The following is a 20,693-nucleotide window of genomic DNA, read 5'->3' as shown; positions in this document are numbered from 1 at the left end:
AGGAATTATAGGCAGCCCATTAGAAATCGCCCGTGGGTGATTCATCATCATTATCATTACTGGATTCGGAAGAGGAGACATTCATTGATGTGCGCAGATGCAGGGCAATGTCCAGGAAAGAGCAACTGCAGAAATATTATAAGAAATAAGGGAGATCACCCGTGGCTGGGGGTAATTAGGGGGCTGCTGTTAAATAGCCAGCGTTCTTGCATCTGGGTGTGGAAGTTTATCTGTTCGGTGAAGGAGAGAAGTGTGCTTTGGCATCAGGATTCTACAAGGACTATTTGAACTGTTTCCAGGACTTTTGAACTAAATCATAGTTAAGTTTGTGACTTGAGAACTCTTGAAGGAAGGTGGCTGTGACGTCTTTACAGCTGCTCTTTATCTGCTTTGTGTTTGTTTATTGTTCTTCACAGCATACAAGGCTGTTGCTTTGAAGGTGAGCACTTTGACTGACTAAAAGTGTGTTTCACTTGTATTTTCCTTTCGATAAAACAGTGTTATTGACTTTACAACTGTGTGTGTCTGAATTCCTACCTTTGAACTTAATTGGGGGCTTGTGTTGAGAAGCCCGGCAGAACAATAAGATGCACTTTTTTTATCCCCCCAAAGAGGGTGAAAACTTGGGTGTGTCTTACACACTGAATGTAGCCCCACCCAGTCACTCCAACCCTTTGGCCTCTGCCTCCCAGCAATTTACCTCCTTCCAGCAAATGGCGCAGAGCCTGATTAGCAAAGCAACTGATTATTGGCCTTCTGAACAGCGGCTGATTGAAGCTGCAGGAGGGCCTATGCACCTAAAATGAAAGTGAAACTAAAGCTGCAAGGAGGCAAATTGCTGGGAGGCAGAGGCAAATTGTTTTCCCTTGTTTTCCTCCCCTAAAACTAAGTTGCATCTTATACTTCAGTGTGTCTTATACTCTGAAAATATGGTTTTATAAGTCTAAGTACTATTGCTATTGTGCATGAGAACGCAAATTACTCCTGTGTTTTATAGAAATCAACCTACTCAACCTGCCGCACGAATCCCAGCGACCGGTTCGGTCCCACAGAGTTGGCCTTCTTCGGGTCCCGTCGACTAAACAATGTCGTCTGGCGGGACCCAGGGGAAGAGCCTTCTCTGTGGCGGCTCCGACCCTCTGGAACCAGCTCCCCCCTGAGATTAGGATTGCCCCCACCCTCCTCGCCTTTCGCAAACTCCTTAAAACCCACCTCTGCTTTCAGGCATGGGGGAACTGAAACATCTCCCCCTTGCCCATGTTGTTTTGGTGTTAGATTGATTGTATGCGTGTTTTAATATTCTGGGGTTGTTTTTATGAATTTTTAGCTTAAAATTGTAATTGGATTGGTGGGTATTGGATTTGTTATTATGTATTGTTTTTATCTTGTTGTGAGCCGCCCTGAGTTTTCGGAGAGGGGCGGCATATAAATCCAATAAATCTAATCTAATCTAATCTAATCTCAACCACAACCATACACACGGACACAGGGACAAAAATGATGAAATTATTGATGATTCCAGGAGAAAATCTATCTGTGTGGCTGCTAAGAGTTGTCACCGACTTGATGACACATCATCAATCAGGCAGGAGGGGGGATATTAATTTAGTCTGCGTTTTCTCTGCAACTGTGTGTATTTCTGCCTTTTTGAACCATCATGATAATCGAAAGCTTTATTATTTGAAATTTGAAATTCTCCCATTTTTTTTAACAGTGAAATTGGCCACATCAAAATATAGTAGGGAAATACTGTAGAAAAAATGCCCATTGATAAGAAACATGCACTGTGTCAGGTTTGCCAAAGAAGCAGGTTTGTCACAAGCAAAAATTGCAACCACAATACAATACACCACCGTGTGATATATCTTTATTTATTTGTTATTTATTTATTTTGTCCAATACACATTATTATACACAATGAAGCTTATAGAGATATAGTAGAGAAGATATATGAGATATAGGGGAGAATATAGGACAGGGGGCGGGAGGCACTCTAGTGCACTTATGTATGCCCCTTACTGACCTCTTAGGAATCTGGAGAGGTCAACCGTGGATAGTCTAAGGGTAAAGTGTTGGGGGTTACGGGATGATACTACGGAGTCCGGTAATGAGTTCCACGCTTCAACAACTCGATTATTAAAGTCGTATTTTTTACAGTCAAGTTTGGAGAGGTTAATATTAAGCTTGAATCTGTTGTGTGCTCTTGTGTTGTTGTGGTTGAAGCTTAAGTAGTCTTTGATAGGCAGGACATTGCAGCATATGATCTTGTGAGCAATACTTAGATTATTTATTTATTTACTTACTTACTTACTTACTTACTTACTTACTTACTTACTTACTTACTTACTTACTTACTTAGTCCAATACACAATACATATTGAAGAGGATAGACATGAAGTATTATATATAAAGAAAAGATATAAAAGTAGAGGAGAAGATATATGAAAGGAAGAAAAGATATATGATATATGAGATAAAGGAAAGACAATTGGACAGGGGACAAAAGGCAGGCTAGTGCACTTATGTACGTCCCTTACTGACCTCTTAGGAACCTGGAGAGGTCAATCGTGGATAGTCTAAGAGAGAAATGTTGGGGGTTAGGGGTTGACACTACTGTGTCCAGTAATGAGTTCCACGCTTCGACAACTCGATTGCTAAAGTCATATTTTTTACAGTCAAGCTTGGCGTCAGTGTCAAAATACATAGATGCTGGCACACATGAGAGATGAACCAAAATGAAAAATAAACATTAATTTGTCCTTTTTTAATATATGTCTAGTAGCATGTCACCTGCCCCTATGCAGGATTTCAAGTGTAGGGTAATGTTTTTTTTTAAATTGGGAATATCGGATAATTTCAGATAGCTGAGATTATTTTCAAATTGCAAGGAAAAACTGTAAACGGGAGGGTGTTTCCAGTGTCAGCTGGTGTGAATTCTTGCCCCTCAAATCCAGAGATAATGTTTGTGAAGGCTTAACAGAATATCAGAGTTGAGAGGGACCTTGGAGGTCTTCTAGCCCACCCCCCCTGCTCCTATAACAGCGATGGCAAAGCTTTTTTTCTCTCAGGTGCATATTCACAAGTGCATATTCACAAGTGCCCACACCCATAATTCAATGGCTGGGGAGGGCGAAAACAGCTTCTCCTGCCACTCGGAGGCCCTCTGGAGGCTGGAAATGGCCTGTTTCCCAACTTCTGATGGGCCCAATAGGCTCGTGTTTCACCCTCCCAGGGCTCCAAAGGCTTCCCTGGAGCTTGGGGAGGGTAAAAACTCCCTCTCCCAATCCCCCCCACCAGGAGGCTCTCTGGAAGCCAAAAACGCCCACCCAGAGCCTCTGTGTGAGCCAAAAATCATCTGGCCAGCACACACATGCATGTTGGAGCTCAGCTAGGGCAACAGTTTGTGTGCCAGCAGATATGGCTCTGCGTGCCACCTGTGGCACCCATGCCATAGGTTTGCCATAACTGTCCTATAACATTCCAGACAAGTTTGCCCAGGTTCGCCTGGTGCGGGCCTATTTGGACCAGGAGTCACTGCTCATAGTCAATCATGCCCTCATCACCTCGAGGCTCGACTACTGTAACGCTCTCTACATGTGGCTACCTTTGAAAAGTGTTTGGAAACTTCAGATCATGCAGAATGCAGCTGCGAGAGCAAACATGGGCTTCCCTAAATATGCCCATGTCACACCAACACTCCGCAGTCTGCATTGGTTGCCGATCAGTTTCTGGTCACAATTCAAAGTGTTGGTTATGACTTATAAAGCCCTTCATGGCATCGGACCAGAATAGCTTCGGGACCGCCTTCTGCCACACGAATCCCAGCGACCGATTAGGTCCCACAGAGTGGGCCTTCTCCGGGTCCCGTCAACTAAACAATGTTGTTTGGCAGGACCCAGGGGAAGAGCCTTCTCTGTGGCGGCCCCATCCCTCTGGAACCAACTCCCCCCAGAGATTAGAATTGCCCCCACCCTCCTCGCCTTTCGTAAGCTCCTTAAAACCCACCTCTGCCATCAGGCATGGGGGAACTGAGATATTCTTTCCCCCTAGGCTTCTACAATTTATGCATGGTATGTTTGTATGTATATTTGCTTTTATAATAAGGGTTTTTTAGTTGTTTTAGTATTGGATTGTTACATGCTGTTTTTATCACTGTTGTTAGCCGCACCGAGTCCACGGACAGGGGTGGCATACAAATCCAATCAATCGATCGATCGATCGATCGATCGATAGATAGATAAATAGATAAATAGATAAATAGATAAATAGATAAATAGATAAATAGATAAATAAATAGATAAATAGATAAATAGATAAATAAATAGATAAATAGATAAATAGATAAATAAATAGATAAATAAATTAAATAAATTAAATAAATAAAATAAATAAAATAAAATAAAATAAAATAAAATAAAATAAAATAAATAGAATAGAATAGAATAGAATAGAATAGAATAAAATAATCTGTTCTTAAAATTCTGCAGTGATTTAAGCCATATTAGCTGTAATATATCTGAGACCAAGCTCAGAGACATTCTTCCATCACTGGATGCTTTTAAGGTCTAGCCCTTGATGGCAAACCTATGGCAACATGTGCCATAGGTGGCATACAGAGCCATATGGGAGGGCATGTGAGATTTTTCCATGGTTCAGCTCCAGCATGGGTGATTTTTGGCCTTAGGAAAAGCTGTTTTGTTCTCCGGATGCCTCAGGGAAGCCCCAAAGGTAAAAAAAAATCCCCCGACAGACAAACGGGTATTTTTTTTCACCTACTGGATTGAATACACTGAATTTTCGGCTATTTTTTTCCCCAGTGTCTCTGTGGAAGAAAGTCTCAGCTGTGTTTCAGATGAAGAATAAAGATTGGCATTAAGACAGGGGGGGGGGGGAAGAGGGCTTCTTCCAACATGGAGACGCCGGAAAAAAATAGCCAAAAATTTTCAGTAGGTTCATACTGTGCAGCTCTCTGGACCACACCGATAAGAAGCCACCACTACCTACCAGGTTTCAGAAAGGCTTGCGCGCGTGCGCAGGGGGGAAGCGTGGTATGCATGGGGGAAGGGAAGGGGCATGGGCATGCTAGCACACACACATGCACACAAACGCACACACACACACACATTTTGGCAAGCGGACCAAAAAAGATGCACCATCACTGGTCTAGCCAGTTAATTATCTCAAATGGTATGTACTCCTGCTTCAGTAGAGGGCTGTGGTAGAAGACCTCACAAGGTCCCTTTCAGATTTCTATTCTATTCTATTCTATTCTATTCTATTCTATTCTATTGCATTCCATTCCATTCCATTCTGTTCCATTCCGTTTATTTAATTGGATTTGTATGCCGCCCATCTCCGAGGACTCAGGGCGGCTCACAGCATATACAAGAAACAATAATAAGCAATCCAATTAATTATACATTAAAAAACAATCCTAAAAATTCTAATTTAAAAAACTTCCATTAACCATTCATTCGACGATCATACTAAAAAAACATTCATTGGTCAGGGGGAAGATCTAGAAACCCCAGGCCTGGCGGCAAAGATGAGTTTTTAAACTCTTTCGGAAGGCAAGGAGGGTGGAGGCAGTACAAATCTCCGGGGGGAGCTGATTCCAGTGGGCCGGGCCCTCCACAGAGAAGGCTCTTCCCCTAGGTCCCGCCAGCCGACATTGTTTGGTCGACAGGACCCTAAGGAGACCAACTCTGTGGGACCTCACTGGTTGCTGGGATTCGTGCGGTAGAAGGCGGTCTTGGAGATAGTCTGGTCCTATGCCATGCAGGGCTTTATAGGTCATAACCAACACTTTGAATTGTGCCCGGAAACAGATTGGCAGCCAATGCAGTCCGCGGAGTGATGATGAGATATGGGCATGTCTTGGAAGGTCCAATACCGATTGCGCGGCTTCATTTTAGACGATCTGAAGTTTCCGAACAGTCTTCTAAGGTAGCCCCATGTAGAGAGCATTGCAGTATTCGAACCATTCCATTCCATTCTATTCCATTCCATTCCCTCTTCTCTTCTCTTCTCTTCCATTCCATTCCATTCCATTCCCTTCTGACATGAGAGTCTTAGACAGTAGGTAGATACACATGTCATAGCTGTTGCACAGAGCATAATGAAAAAAAAATGTATAACAACCATGCTGCTCTACTCAAGGTCTACTTAGTATTGTATCAATAAACAGTAGGCGAATCAGAGTGTATAGATGTAAACTTACATTCTCTATGTTAATGTAAATATGTCCCCCTTGAATTTCCAAAACGTGTCTTTACTCTGCCAGAAGACAGGAAACAAGAAGAGAGCTGTTAAACTTCTGGCTTAAAATAAATCTTAACTTTTGTGACCCGATAAAACCCAGAAGGCAAGAGCTACCCTGGGAAAGTATTTCCTGCTTAATTTTTTTAGTAAACATTCATGCCATTCCTTTTGGAGTGCATGTTGTCTTAAGAAAATGGAACATTGAGTTTCCTGTCATAGCTGTTTTCAAATGGTTCATTTAATCAGGGAAAGATTAGGAGCCAATGCTAATGGCACGTTGGATAGATCGTGTCCAGATGAATTTATAGAGGCATAGAAGTGAATGGAGGAGATTGTGCTGGGAATAAATAAAAAAGAGAGACCCCCAGGGGTGAAATCCAGCAGGTTCACATTTGCAATACTGTGTTCAGTTCTGGAGACCTCACCTACAAAAAAATATTGATAAAGTTGAACGGGTCCAAAGACGGGCTACATAAATGATGGAAGATCTTAAGTCTTCGGAGATGAGCGGCATACAAATCTAATAAATTATTATTATTATTATTATTATTATTATTATTATTATTATTAAGCATAAAACTTATCAGTTAAGACTTAACGAACTCAATCTGTATAGTCTGGAGGACAGAAGGGAAAGGGGGGACATGATTGAAACATTTTAATATGTTAAAGGGTTAAATAATGTTCAGGAGGGAAGTGTTTTTAATAGGAAAGTGAACACAAGAACATAAGAACAAGGAGGCACAATGAGGTTAGTTGGGGGAAAGATCAGAAGCAACGTGAGAAAATATTATTTTACTGAAAGAGCAGTAGATGCTTGGAACAAACTTCCAGCAGGCGTGGTTGGTAAATCCTCAGCAAAAACATGCCCGGGATAAACATATATCCATCCTAAGATAAAATAAGGAAATAGTATAAGGGCAGACTAGATGGACCATGAGGTCTTTTTCTGACATCAGTCTTCTATGTTTCTATAAATATTACTGAACATCCAAAATATACTATTTAGTTCTAGGTATATATGCCATATGTGCACATACATATTACTCTCTCTCTCTCTCCTCATCAGTGACAGAGCACGGTCAGTCTCTCTGTCCACCCATGGCACTGGGGCGAAGGCCCGTCGGGAAGGAAAAACACCGGGCCGAGACGAACTTACCTTTATTTGCTGGTCGAGCTGGTGCTTGGAAAGAGCAGATGGGTTTTCAAGTCTTCGGAGAGGGGCAACATACAAATCTAATAAATAATAATAATAGTGATAGTGATAGTGATAGTGATAGTAATAGTAATAGTATTATTATTATTATTATTATTATTATTATTATTATTATTATTATTATTATTATTTTTCCTGCCTGGCGCAAATGCTGCTTCGTCTGTCCGCCCGCCCCCAAGCACAGTGGACGGGCTATTGAAGGAGGACGGGGTGAATGCCTTGGATGCGCTTCCCTTTCCTTTTCCTCCCCTTTGATGGACCTGTTGTGTAAGGTGACCAAACATCCCATTTTTAAAAAAACACTGGGGGATGCAGGACAAATTGCTCAAAAGCAGGACTGTCCTGCCAAAAACGCGACGTCTGGTCACTTTAGTCTATTATGGTTTTACTGTTCTTTATTAGCTAATAGAAACATAGATGGCAGAAAAAGACCTCATGGTCCATCTAGTCTGCCCTTATACTATTTCCTGTATTTTATCTTAGGATGGATATAAGTTTATCCCAGGCATGTTTAAATTCAGTTACTGTGGATTTACCAACAGTGTCTGCTGGAAGTTTGTTCCAAGTCCATATTTGACTTTTGTCAGATTGTATGTATTATTTACTGTTTTAAACTGCCTGAGTCCCATTGCGATTGGGCAGCTTAGAAGTCAAACTAAATTATTTTATTATCTTGGAAAACATGTGCAATATGGCATCATCTCTAACCATGCTCGCCAGACACTCTTAAAGGCTGGTCACCTCATCCTAGGCAGCAAAGAAAGAGAAGGAAGGACCCAGCACTACATTAACAGCAGGGAAAGACACATGATTGACATGCTGGCACAGAGGAAAGAGGTTAAATGAGAATGTGCCTCTGCAGGAGAGCAAAGTGTGTGTGGGGAAGTGAAAAACGCACACTGTGATGTCAACAGCACAAACTCGGCTCCTCGTGGGCTTGAATTGCAGCATCACGTGCCAGGGAGCAAAAGGCAGAATTTCAGATGGGTTTCACTCTGATGAAACCGTGGCGTGTTGCAGACGTCCAAGAGAGGAGAATGAGGCAATGGTAATGACGCAGGCAGTTAGTCCAGAGTTTGTTCTCTCGTACAACTAGCCATAGCTGGCCCGGACTCTCTGTAACCATGAAGCAACATAGCTGAGTGATTCATAGGGTAATTGCAAGCTTTAAGGGCAGGGTATGTTGCCCAAAGGTACTTTCTGCTGAGGTGGAGACTGTACGTTAGGGCACTGAATTGTGAGCAAGCAAGAAAGCTGTATATTCAATAGACACAAATATTTCCCCCATACAGTGGTACCTCTACCAGTGTTCCCTCTAATTTTTGGGGTGGGTGGGCGGAAAAGTATAGTGTCTGAGTGGCAGTCCCTTCTGCACTGGGTGGCACAGAAATAATAAATAAATAAACAAACAAACAAACAAAAAACCCACCCTGTTTTGCCTCAGAGAATTTCAAAATAAAATACTGTACTGTGTGTCTATAACAGTTAGCTCATAATAGGGCAACTCTATCAATATCAAAATGCCACTTAAATAGTTGAGCTAGTTTCAAACTAGATTTTGATTTTCTTTCTCTCTTCCTTACTCCCATTCTTTTTCTTTTTCTTTTCCTTCCTTTCTTTTTTCTATCTGCTTCTCTCTCTTCCTCTGTCTCTCCTTCCCTCTCACTCTTTCCTCTCGGCTTCTGGGCAGGTTTGGAAAACTCTGAGTTGATGATGATTTTTAAGTGAGCGATTGCTCACTTTTCAGCTTAGAGGGAACTATGACCTCTACCTACGAATGCCTCTTCTTAAGAACTTTTCTATATAAGAACCAGGTGTTCAAGATTTTTTTGTCTCTTCTTAAGAACCATTTCCTGGGAAAAATTTCCCAGGAAATTTGAGAACAGCACGAAGGCCTGGTCAGTTTCCTGCCATTCTCCCTGGATTTCTCTCTCTGGCGCAGTGTATGGGAGGCAGCCTCGCGCCGGCTGTATGGGAGGCGCGTGCTCCTCCTCGCCGCCTCAGAGTCCCTCTTTTTTTTTTAAGCCTTAACGTTTTGGATTTTTTTTTATTCCCCTCACCTCACCTTCTTCCTTCGGCAGTGACTGTACTCCTCCTCTTCTTCTTCCTCCTCCTCCCACCCAAATTCCGAGCTTTTATTTCTTTCCTAACGGGTTTGCAAGCATTATTGGCTTTTATATTGATTCCTATGGGAAAAATTGCTTCTGCTTACAGACTTTTCTACTTAAGAACCTGTTCACGGAATGAATTAAGTCTTTAAGTAGAGGTACCACTGTATTGAAGGTCCATATATATCAGTGATGGAGAACCTGTGGCATGGGTGCCACAGATGGCATGCAGAGCCATATCTGCCAGCCCCCGAGTTGTTGCCCTAGCTCAGCTCCAATATGCATGTGTGTGCTGGCCAGCTGATTTTGGCTCGCAGAGGCTCTGGGAGGGCATTTTTGGCTTCCTGAGAGCCTCCAGGGGGATGGGGGAGGGTGTTTTTACCCTGCCCCAGTTCCAGGGAAGCCTTTGTAGCCTAGGGAGAGTGAAACATGAGCCTAATGGGCCCATCAGAAGTTGGGAATAATTAATAATAATAATAATAATAATAATAATTTATTAGATTTGTATGCCGCCCCTCTCCGAAGACTCAGGAAACTGTTTCCCGCCTCCAGAGGGCCTCCAGAGGGCCTCCAGAGAGCCTCCAGGGGGTGGGAGAAGTTGTTTTTGCCCTCCCCAGGCATTGAATTATGGGTGTTGGCATTCACACATGCGGGATAGCGCTCATCTACACTTTTTCGGCACCCGAGGAAAAAAAAGCTTTGCCATGACTGATATATATTCTCCAAATCCCTAACAGGGTTGCACCATTATAAATTGGAGTTAGGCAAATGGTTCTCAACTTTTTTTTTTTTAACCACAGAAGCCCTTTAAATATATTCTGTGGCCATGAACTCTCTGAGCATGCACAGAAGGAAAATTGTCCCTCATCACATGAACGAAAGCAAAATCACATGAGTGGGCGTGCACGTGAAAGTTTGCAATGCGCACGCAGCACACCAGTAGGAAGGTAAGAGGAACCTGCCTCTGCGTGCTTCTAACAAGAACAACAATGCCTCATTGTTGAGGATACATGTTATGTATTCAACTCAAGTGAAGCATAGGCTTCACTCAGGTGTACCATTACGGCGGGGAAAATACTTGAATATGATTGGGTGGCCGTCTGACATCTCCCTATAAAATGGATAGCTGTCAGACAGGACTTTTGCTGGGTTACTTATTTTATTTATTTATTTGTTTGTTTTGTCAAGTACATATTGGTGGTATGCAAATATTTAATAATATTCATATACATGATACTAGTAAAAAAGAAACTTTAGAACAGGGGACGGAAGGCAGGCTGGTGCACTTCTGCAAACCCTTAGTGACCTCTTAGGAATTGGGAGAGGTCAACAGTGGATAGTCTAAGGGTAAAGTTTTGGGGGCTAGGTGATGATACTACAGAGTCTGGTAGTTCCATGCGTCACCACACTTCAAAAGAGACATTGAAACTCTGGAGAAGGTGCAAAAAAGAGCAACCAAGATGATTAAGGGACTGGAAACCAAGACTTATGAAGAGAGAGTGAGGGAACTGGGCATGGATAGCCTAGAGAAAAGGAGGGCCAGAGCGGACATGATAGCAGTCTACAAGAATACGAGGGGATGTCACAGAGAGTAGGGGATCACTTTATTCTCCAGGGCACCAGAGGGCCGGGCGAGGAACAACGGCTGGAAGCTGACCAAGGAGAGATTCAACATGGAGATAAAGAGGAACTTCCTGATGGTCAGAGCGATCAACCAATGGAACAAGTCTACGGAGAGGGGCGGCATACAAATCTAATAAATGAATGAATGAACGAATAAACGAACAAACGAACAAACGAACGAACAAACGAACAAACAAACAAACAAACAAACAAACAAACAACCAGTGGACGTTGTGAACTCCAACACTCTGGACATTTTAACGAGAAGATTGAACTGCCACTTGACTGATGTGCTATAGGGTTCCTGCTTGGGCAGGGGGTTGAACTTGATGGCCTTCATGGTCCCTTCCAACTCTAACAATAAATAAAATAAATAAATAAATAAAACTATTTGGTTATTGAAGTCGTATTTCCTGCAGTCGAGTTTAGAGCAGTTTACTTTAAGTTTGTATCTGTTGTGTGCTCGTGTGTTGTTGTGGCTGATGCTGAAGTAGTCATTGACAGGAAGGACGTTGCAGCAGATGATTTTATGGGCTATGCTTAGATCGTGTTTAAGGCGACGTAGTTCTAAGCTTTCTAAACCTAGGATTGTAAGTCTAGTTGCGTAAGCTATTCTATTGCGAGTGGAGGAGTGGAGGGCTCTTCTGGTAAAGTATTTCTGGACATTTTCTCGAGTGTTTATGTCCGAAATGTGGTGTGGGTTCCAGACAGATGAGCTGTATTCAAGGATTGGTCTGGCAAAAGTTTGTGTATGCTCAGTTGTCCCAAAACGATGCCCACATATGTCAGCCCAATGCAAAACCTCTATGTTGTCATGGTAAACCAATTTCTATGGAGTGCTGTTATTCACCCAACAAGGACTTTGAAAGTTATTTCACAGGAACAGGCACCAACTGTTGCTCTCTTACGTTCTTCATAAATAACCATGGCAGAAGAATGTTTTCAGCCCCCAAAAGAATTTCTTAGGTATGTTTATGTGTTCCCCTCCAAGGAGTAGTCACTGCAACCACTATGAGTAACAACCCACAGAGTCTTTCTCAGCATGTGTGGGCAATGGGATACCTACCACAGCACAACACAGCACATGGCTTATAGTCCTTCTCAGCATCATTTCATTTATTTCATTTCATTTATTAGATTTCTAAGCTGCCAAACTCCTTCCGGACTCTGGGTGGCGTACAAGAGTTGAAAACAATAACAAACAATTAAAACCATTAAAAAAAATTCTTTCCTTCTTGATGGGAGTTGGATGGTATTGTTTGGTGGCCCCAGGCCTGCCGGCAAAGCCAGGTCTTCACAGCTTTCCGGGAGGTTAGGAAGGTGGGAGATGTGCGGATTGTTAATGCAAACTTAATTAGTATCGACTGGTTCCATGGGAAAAAGGTTCCATTTATCCTCTGTGACAGTGAAGGGCTGCAAAAAATTTTACTACCACACTGTGGCCGTGGCTTATTTTGTGGGTTTGGCTTGCCTGCCATGTGACCAGGTGGGAGTGGCTTGCTGATCATGCGACCGGGGGGAGGTGGCTTAAAGGTCATGTGACTGGCTTAAAGGTGGCCAACCTGATGTCACTCACGTCAAGGGTTTGGGTTAGGGTTAGGGTGCCGGGCCTTTCCTCGCCTTAAAGAGATACAATTTCCCTATCTATTTACTATTACTGAACATCCAAAATATACTATTTAATTCTATGTACTGTACATATGCCATATGTGTACGTACATATTACACACAGGCACACAAAAATATACGTACATTACCTACTAGATAAAGTGTATGCATGCACAGCACTTCTAAAATTATACACATTCAACCTCATTTAGGAAAAACATACCCAGAGACCAGAAGGGAAAAAAGAAAAAAAATTAAAAAACTTTTATTGGCTCTGTGGACCTGACCATATCCGTAGAAGACCATCACTGCTCTGTGAGTGGCATTTTAAGGTGCTGAAGCAATATATGGGATCTGAGATTTGTCTAGTCGGGAATGAGTCTTTAGCCTTCGTTTAATATTGTCTGTCAACTTTGAAATGGATCAGGCCTGCTGTAGCCATCTTTAAATTTCTCAGCTCGCCACACCGTGTGCAAAGTGGGGGAAACTGACTGGAAACTGATTGGCAGCCAGTGCAGGCCGCAGAGTGTTGAGGCGTGAGACTCTTGAAGAAGGCGAGGAGGGTGGAGGCAGTGCAAATCTCTAAGGGGAGCTGATTCCAGAAGGCTGGGCCCTCCACAGAGAAGGCTCTTCCCCTAGGCCCCGCCAAATGACATTGTCTGGTTGATGGGACCATGACAAGGCCGACTCTGTGGGATCTAACCAGTCACTGGGACTCATACATTGACACCACCTGCTAAGAAATGGAGATGAGCACTGCCCTGGAAATGTCTGGACAGGGGAGGACTTTATTTATTTATTTTTATTTATTTATTTTGTCCAATACACAATGAGGGTTTTAGTGGATATATATCTATATACACATAGTAAAATACATGATGAAGGTTATAGAGGAGATACTCATAGTAAAATATATCTAAGAAAGAGTAGAAAAGAAGGTATAGTAATAGAACATATCAATGAAAGAACAGAAGAAGAGATATAGGAATAGAAGAAAGGTATAGGAGATATAGGAGAGCAATAGGACTTGTACTCGCCCCTTACTGACCTGTTAGGAATCTGGATAGGTCAACCGTAGATAATCTTTAAGCAAAATTCAAGTGGGGTTGTAGTGAGGAAGGAGAAATATTGGAATGATGGGCTGAAAGAGAAAAGGGGAGAGAATAGCCTCCTGCCATGCCAGATTGGTGAATTAACTCCAGAAAGTTAGAAAATGAAGGTAAAGATTTAATATCAATAAAACGAATTATGAATGATGTACTTTAGTGTATTTGTGTGGAAATGCTTTCAGATGCAGCATCCTAAAATTACTGATGAGGCAATATCCAAGAAGCTATATAGAAAATATATCAAGATGTCATTGTGTGACTGAAAGGGGGGGAAAAGTAGCTATCTTTGTGTGGAACAACAAAGAAGACTTACTTGTAAACTGCTTTGTGCTTGACAAACGAAAGGACTCAAAAGCACTCGTAACACAAATAGTAAACATGTGAGCAGCTAAACTCTAAACTGTTCCCATCAGGAAGCACTGAAAATGTGACCATGTCGCTTCAGCCAGATTGTCATGGTTTATGGCTGCTGTATCTGGGCAATTAAAAGCCAGATGATCCTTGCATGGCTGCAAGAATGTTTATACATTTTTGCAACTTTTTTGAACTTGCACAATTGGTGTTTGACTAAATACCTTTTCCCCCCAGTGTACATGATAGAGAAACATTAGGACAGGGGACGGAAGGCATGCTGGTGCACTTATTCACGCCCCTTACTGACCTCTTAGGAATCGGGAGAGGTCATCAGTGGATAGTCTAAGGGTAAAGTTTTGGGGGTTAGGTGATGATACTACAGAGTCAGGTAGTAAGTTCCATGCATCAACTACTCGGTTACTAAAGTAGTATTCCCTGCCGTTGAGTTTAGAGCGGTATACTTTACGTTTGTATCCGTTGTGTGCTCATGTGTTCTTGTGGATGAAGCTGAAGTAGTCGTTGACAGGAAGGTCATTGTAGCAGATGATTTTATGGGCTAGGTTTAGGTCATGTTTAAGGCGACATAGTTCTAAGCTTTCTAAACCTAGGATTGTAAATCTAGATTGTAAACAAGCAAGTAAGTCTAGGTTGTAAACAAGTAAATAAGTCTAGGATTGTAAGTCTAGGTTGTAACAAGTAAGTCTAGGTTGTAAACAAGATTGTAAGTCTAGGATTGTAAGTCTAGGTTGTAAACAAGGTATTAAAAAAAATAGCCCAAACGTATATAAAATAGCTCCAGACTAGGCATCGTCAGTTGTTTCCTTAAAATCCTAGGTATTGACAGTAACAACACCAAGAATGAACCTGTGCTCTAGACAGACACTGGGGTTAGTCAGCTGTGTGAATCACTGAGCTAAGAAATCAATGTTGAGAGCACATGGCCCTTGAGGCGTGACCGGAGGTAGCATGCCGTTGGGGTGAACTTTCGCTGCTGCTTCAAAACAAGACATCAGGCAAAAGGATAACCACTGAGAGGGCTACAGCTCAGCCAAATTATAGTCCTTTAATTGGAGCACAACATAAAACAGAGTGAGTCAACCTCCTGTAATTTTTTAGCAACTTACCACGTGTTGTGGTATTTGCTCATGCCTGCTTTCCAAGCGATGGAATTATTCAACAGGTTTAAAGATACAAACATCGAGTTCCTTGGCCGAAGCAAAGTTTTACTCACACTTGGTCATTATTCGTTGTAGTAAGATAAGTGTGCACCATCCTCTCCACTATGGTTACTATATGTGAAGAAAATACAAATACAATCTGAGCTCGAGGGCTGTTAACAAGGAATGTTTTTACTAGGGTTTTATTGAAGGGATAGGCAACTTTTTATGCATTTTTGGAGCATAATTAAGGATTCTAGGGGCTTCTGGGTTGTGTAGCAATATCATTGGAGGAGATAGTAATAGCATTTAGAATTATATACCACTTCATAGTGCTTTTACAGCCCTCTCTAAGCAGTTTACAGAGTCAGCATATTGCCCCCAACAATTTGGGTCCTCATTTTACCCACTGCGGAAGGATGGAAGGCTGAGTCAACCTCAAGCGATGGTGAGATTTGAACTGCTAAACTACAGCCAGCAGTTAACTGAAGTATCCTGCAGTGCTGTACTCTAACCACTGCACCACCCCGGCTCTTCTAAGATCAGGGTGCTTGTGTTTCTCCCCCCCCTTTCTGGAAGCAAATATTTTGAGCAATGGTTAATGGTTAGCAGCAAGGTTGGAGGGGAGGGTTGTAGAATGTCAGCACCTATCCACCCTCCTAGAGAATGAAATATTTTGGGGGATATTAAAAGGGCAGGATAGAATTCAATTCAATTCAATTCAATTTATTAGATTTGTATGCCGCCCCCCTCCGGAGACTCACAACAGTAATAAAAAACAGTACAACAATGGAACAAATCTAATAATAAAATTATATAAAACCCCCCAACAATTTAAAAACCATACAGCACATACATACCAAACATAAAATATAAGAAAGCCTGGGGGAGATGTCTTAATTCCCCCATGCCTGGTGATATAGGTGGGTCTTGAGTAACTTACGAAAGGCAAGGAGGGTGGGGGCCGTTCTAATCTCCGGGGGGGAGTTGATTCCAAAGGGCCGGGGCCACCACAGAGAAGGCTCTTCCCCTGGGGCCCGCCAAACAACATTGTTTGGTCGACGGGACCCAGAGAAGGGCAACTCTGTGGGACCTTATCGGCCGCTGGGATTCGTGCGGTAGAAGGCGGTTCCAGAGGTATTCTGGTCCAATACCATGAAGGGCTTTAAAGGTCATTACCAACACTTTGAATTGTGACCGGAAACCGATTGGCAGCCAGTGCAGGCCTAAAGGACTATTGTACCCATTGCTGCCTTATTGGACTATTGTGTTCTGCCAGTGTTACAATTCATTTTGTTTTAGTATTATTATTTTCTGCCGATATATTTTTTAGGAGAAGTGAATGCAAATTGAATAATCTTAAGAGCAATGATTATGATGGTTTGTGTTACAAATATTTAAACAAGGCTTCTAAAAATATACAAAGAAAGATTAACTAGTTATTATTCAAAGGAACCCACAGCGCACATTATGAAAGAGCAATCTAGTTATGTTGATGAAATAAGACCTTGAGTTTAACAAGCCTACAATATTGACATAAACTATATTTGTGCATTCCTTTCAGACTTTTCCCCCCAGTCCCATGCCACAAATATTTTTCTCATGAGTTCTTACATAAAAATACTGCTCTTTTCTTTTTAAAAAAATATGCATCTTAATCCCAGCAAATTTGGAAGATGTTTGAACATGAACTTCAGTGGAAGAGCTTTTACATGTCAAATATAGAAAGTACCTCCATGCAGAAGTGGAGAAAGAGACCTAGTCTTATATGAAATCTTGACAAGGCTGGTGTAGATCAGGGATGTTTTGACCTTGGGGGGGCTAGGTGGGGTGGGCATGGCCAGCTCAACATCATTTGTGGCTGTTGTGGTTGGCTCTGGGCCAGCTCCTGCCCCAAGGACTGTAGGGGTGTGAGGGGAATGATGTCTTCAGAGGGACTTAGAGCAACCCCAGCCATGGGGGGGGGGGGTCACTCACGAACGCCAATCCTAGAAAGAAGACTTGGACACATCTCTCTCTGGGTGAAATGACACAGTATTGAGCTGTGCACCTCCTTTTATTGGGGGAATATGCAAATGGGAATGATTACACATACATGTCAAGTGATATACAAACATCCAATAATGTAACTCTAAGATATGACACAACATCCGAGCCCTTCCTATCTCCATATGGCACGTAACCAGTTTTCCACTGAACAAATGCCTCTCATGGCCAATTTCCTGGGACCTTTTGTTGTTTAACACAGCTATCTCCTGTTTACCACAAAGCAAGGTCTTTTATCACAGCCTTCGTCCTGTTTACCCCAGGCAATGTAAATTGCATCCTTTGATCATACAGTTCTTTTCCTGCTGACACATTCTTATTATCCGAGGAGAGTTGCTTGAACTGTTTTATGGCCAGTCACTTCCTTAAGCAGATTTCACCAGAAATGCAGACTCACTATGTGACCTACGTGCAGTCTTGTCCTGGAATCGGAGTGTATAAGGCATTTATTGTTAGAAGACCAGATATAGTGTAATCCTATCCTAACATGCTATGGCAGCTACATGGGTGGATGTGGGTGAATCCTCCCAGTGTCACAGGCCAGTTTTACTGCTGACTGCTTCGGACAGTGAAGTGTCTGTAGCAGATAGTGAAAGTGAAGTGGGATCTTCAGAGGGGGTAATGGCACACAGCCTATTAAATAGTCACCCCATGAGTGATTCATCATCGTTATCATCACTGGATTCGGAAGGAGAGACGTTCATTGATGTGCGCAGACGCAGGGCAATGTCTAGGAAAGAGCAACTGCGTAAATACTACAGGAAATAAGGGAGATCACCTGTGGCTGTTTGTAATTAGACTAATTGGGGCTGCTGTTAAATTGTCAGCGTTCTGGCCTCTGGGCGTGGAAGTTTATCCGTTCGGTGAAGGAGGACGTGTATTTTGTATCAGGATTCTACAAGGACTCTCTTTGAACTGTTTCCAGGACTTTTGAACTAAATCATAGTCAAGTTTGTGACTTGAGAACTCTTGAAGGAGAGTGGCTGTGACGTCTTCACAGCTACATGTTATCTGCTTTGTGTTTGTTTATTGTTCTTCACAGCATTCAAGGCTGTTGCTTTGAAGGTGAGCACTTTGACTGACTAAAGTGTGTTTGGCTCCTATTTTACTTTCGATAAAAACAGTGTTATTGACTTTACAACTGGGTGTGTCAGGGGTGCCTTTGGAAGCCTGAGTGCTCTGCCAGCGAAAACAGGGTCCCAAGAGACCAATAAGTTGGGATGGCCTCCCGCAACCAGTATTGGATTCCTACCAATACTGGCAACGCTGTAGTTCCAGTAGGGAAAATGGACCTGCTCATGCAGTTACTTGTTCCCGGCACTCATGCATGCATACCCGAATGGGATTTTGCTTCTGCGCATGTGGAATAGGAAACACATGTGCAAATGAGATTTCTGTGGGGTTTTTTTGCTTCTGCACATGTGCATAAGCAAAAAAAATCACCGAAATCTTGCTCGCACAAACATGCATTTTATAATAATAATAATAATAATAATAATAATAATAATAATAATAATAATAAATTTTTTATTGTCATTGTCAAAAACAACGAATTGTCATTGGCAACGAAAGTTGTGTGATACCCAGAGACCAGTCCCACCATACATAAAATCAGAAAAGGTAAATTTAAAAATAGAATAAAAAATAGAATAAATGTCCCACCCACTACAAATTCCCCACCCTGAACCACTCAACCATCTACATGACAACCGAGTAATATTGTCCAACATGGGCACCATACAAGCATTTGGAGGCTTAAATTGCAGCATGTAGAGCCCGCAAAACACAAGCCATTGTCAGTGGCAATCTCTGCAGCCAGGAAGTGGACGTGCAGAGGCCGAAGGGTAGGGGCTGGTGAGCGAGCAGGGCTACATTCGGAGTAGAAGACGCACCCCAATTTTCAGCCTCTTTTAGGAAGGAAAAAAGTGCATCTTATACTCTGAAAAATACGATAATTGTTGATTTACAACCATTCATTTAGTGACTGTCCAAATTTACAATGGCACTGAAAAAATGATTTATGACTGATTTTCACACTTATGGCTTATTTTGTGGGTGTGGCTTAATGGTCATGTGACTGGGCAGGAGTGGCTTGCTGGCCATGTGATAAGGTGGGTGGCTTGAACAACCATCATCGTCCTCGGCTTACAACCTTCCCAGTGTCGCTCGCTGGGGTGACAATTTGCTTCGCGTTTCCCGCGCTCTCCTGCCTGCCTCAGGCTGGGTAGCTAGGTGAACGGATACTGCCAGAAGCATAAATGCTACCAGTGTCCCTTCCACCCATGTCTTCTGCTTGCACTTCAGGCGGGAGGTGGCCACATGAGGCTGGAGGGGAGCCAGGCAGGAGAGAGGGAAGCTCGTCCGAGGCCAGGAAGGAGGAAAGAGGAAAAAAGCAAGGAGCGCAGACACAGCAGCAGGGAAAAAAAGGTGAGCCGAGCTGAGACCGGCAATCCAGGAAGTGACAGCCGCCGATCAGCTGGAGCTGCGCACACATCTTCATTTCTGTCCTTCCTACTGCCCAGCCCTGCTGATGACTATTGCAACACATGAACAAAATTTGGGACCTTAGCAACTGGATATGTTTATGACCATTGCACAGTTCATGCAATTACCATTTGTAACGTTCCCAGCTGGTTTCTAATAAGCAAAGTCAATGGGGGAAGCCTGATTTGCTTAACGACCACACGATTCATTTAGCAAACGACAAGGATTCGCTTAACAACTGTGGCAGAAAGGTTGTAAAATGGGGCAAAACTCACTTAACTCATGTTTAGCAAAGGGAATTTGGAGTTCTATTGCAGTTGTAAATCAAGGACTGAAATCATCAGGTTGCAAATAATCGATTCAGATGTGGATAGTTGTGAGGATACTAAAATCACTTCCCGAAGACTGTTTTGAAGGACAGTCTTCTACAATTAGGAAGTTCATTCCTCGAAATATTGTCCAGCAAAGTTAATAAGGAATCTTAATTAAAGAATTTGGGTTTTTCCCAGGGCCCTTGGAGGGATTATGTCAAATACTCCAGTATTAATACTTCTTCTGTGCCCAAGTCAATTCTTGGCCACCTAACTTAATTTATATCAAAGTTTTAAATGCAAATGATGGATGCAATGCAGTGAGAATAATTTAATAACTCTTCTGCTATCACATTACAATTTTCCCACAAGAGCATCCCTTTGGGAAAGACATCTCATCTCGGCAGTTTTTGAGC

This window comes from Erythrolamprus reginae, chromosome 3, assembly GCF_031021105.1.
Source record: "Erythrolamprus reginae isolate rEryReg1 chromosome 3, rEryReg1.hap1, whole genome shotgun sequence".
NCBI classification, from domain to species: Eukaryota; Metazoa; Chordata; class Lepidosauria; order Squamata; family Dipsadidae; genus Erythrolamprus; species Erythrolamprus reginae.
Note: the sequence above shows the minus strand (reverse complement) of the source record.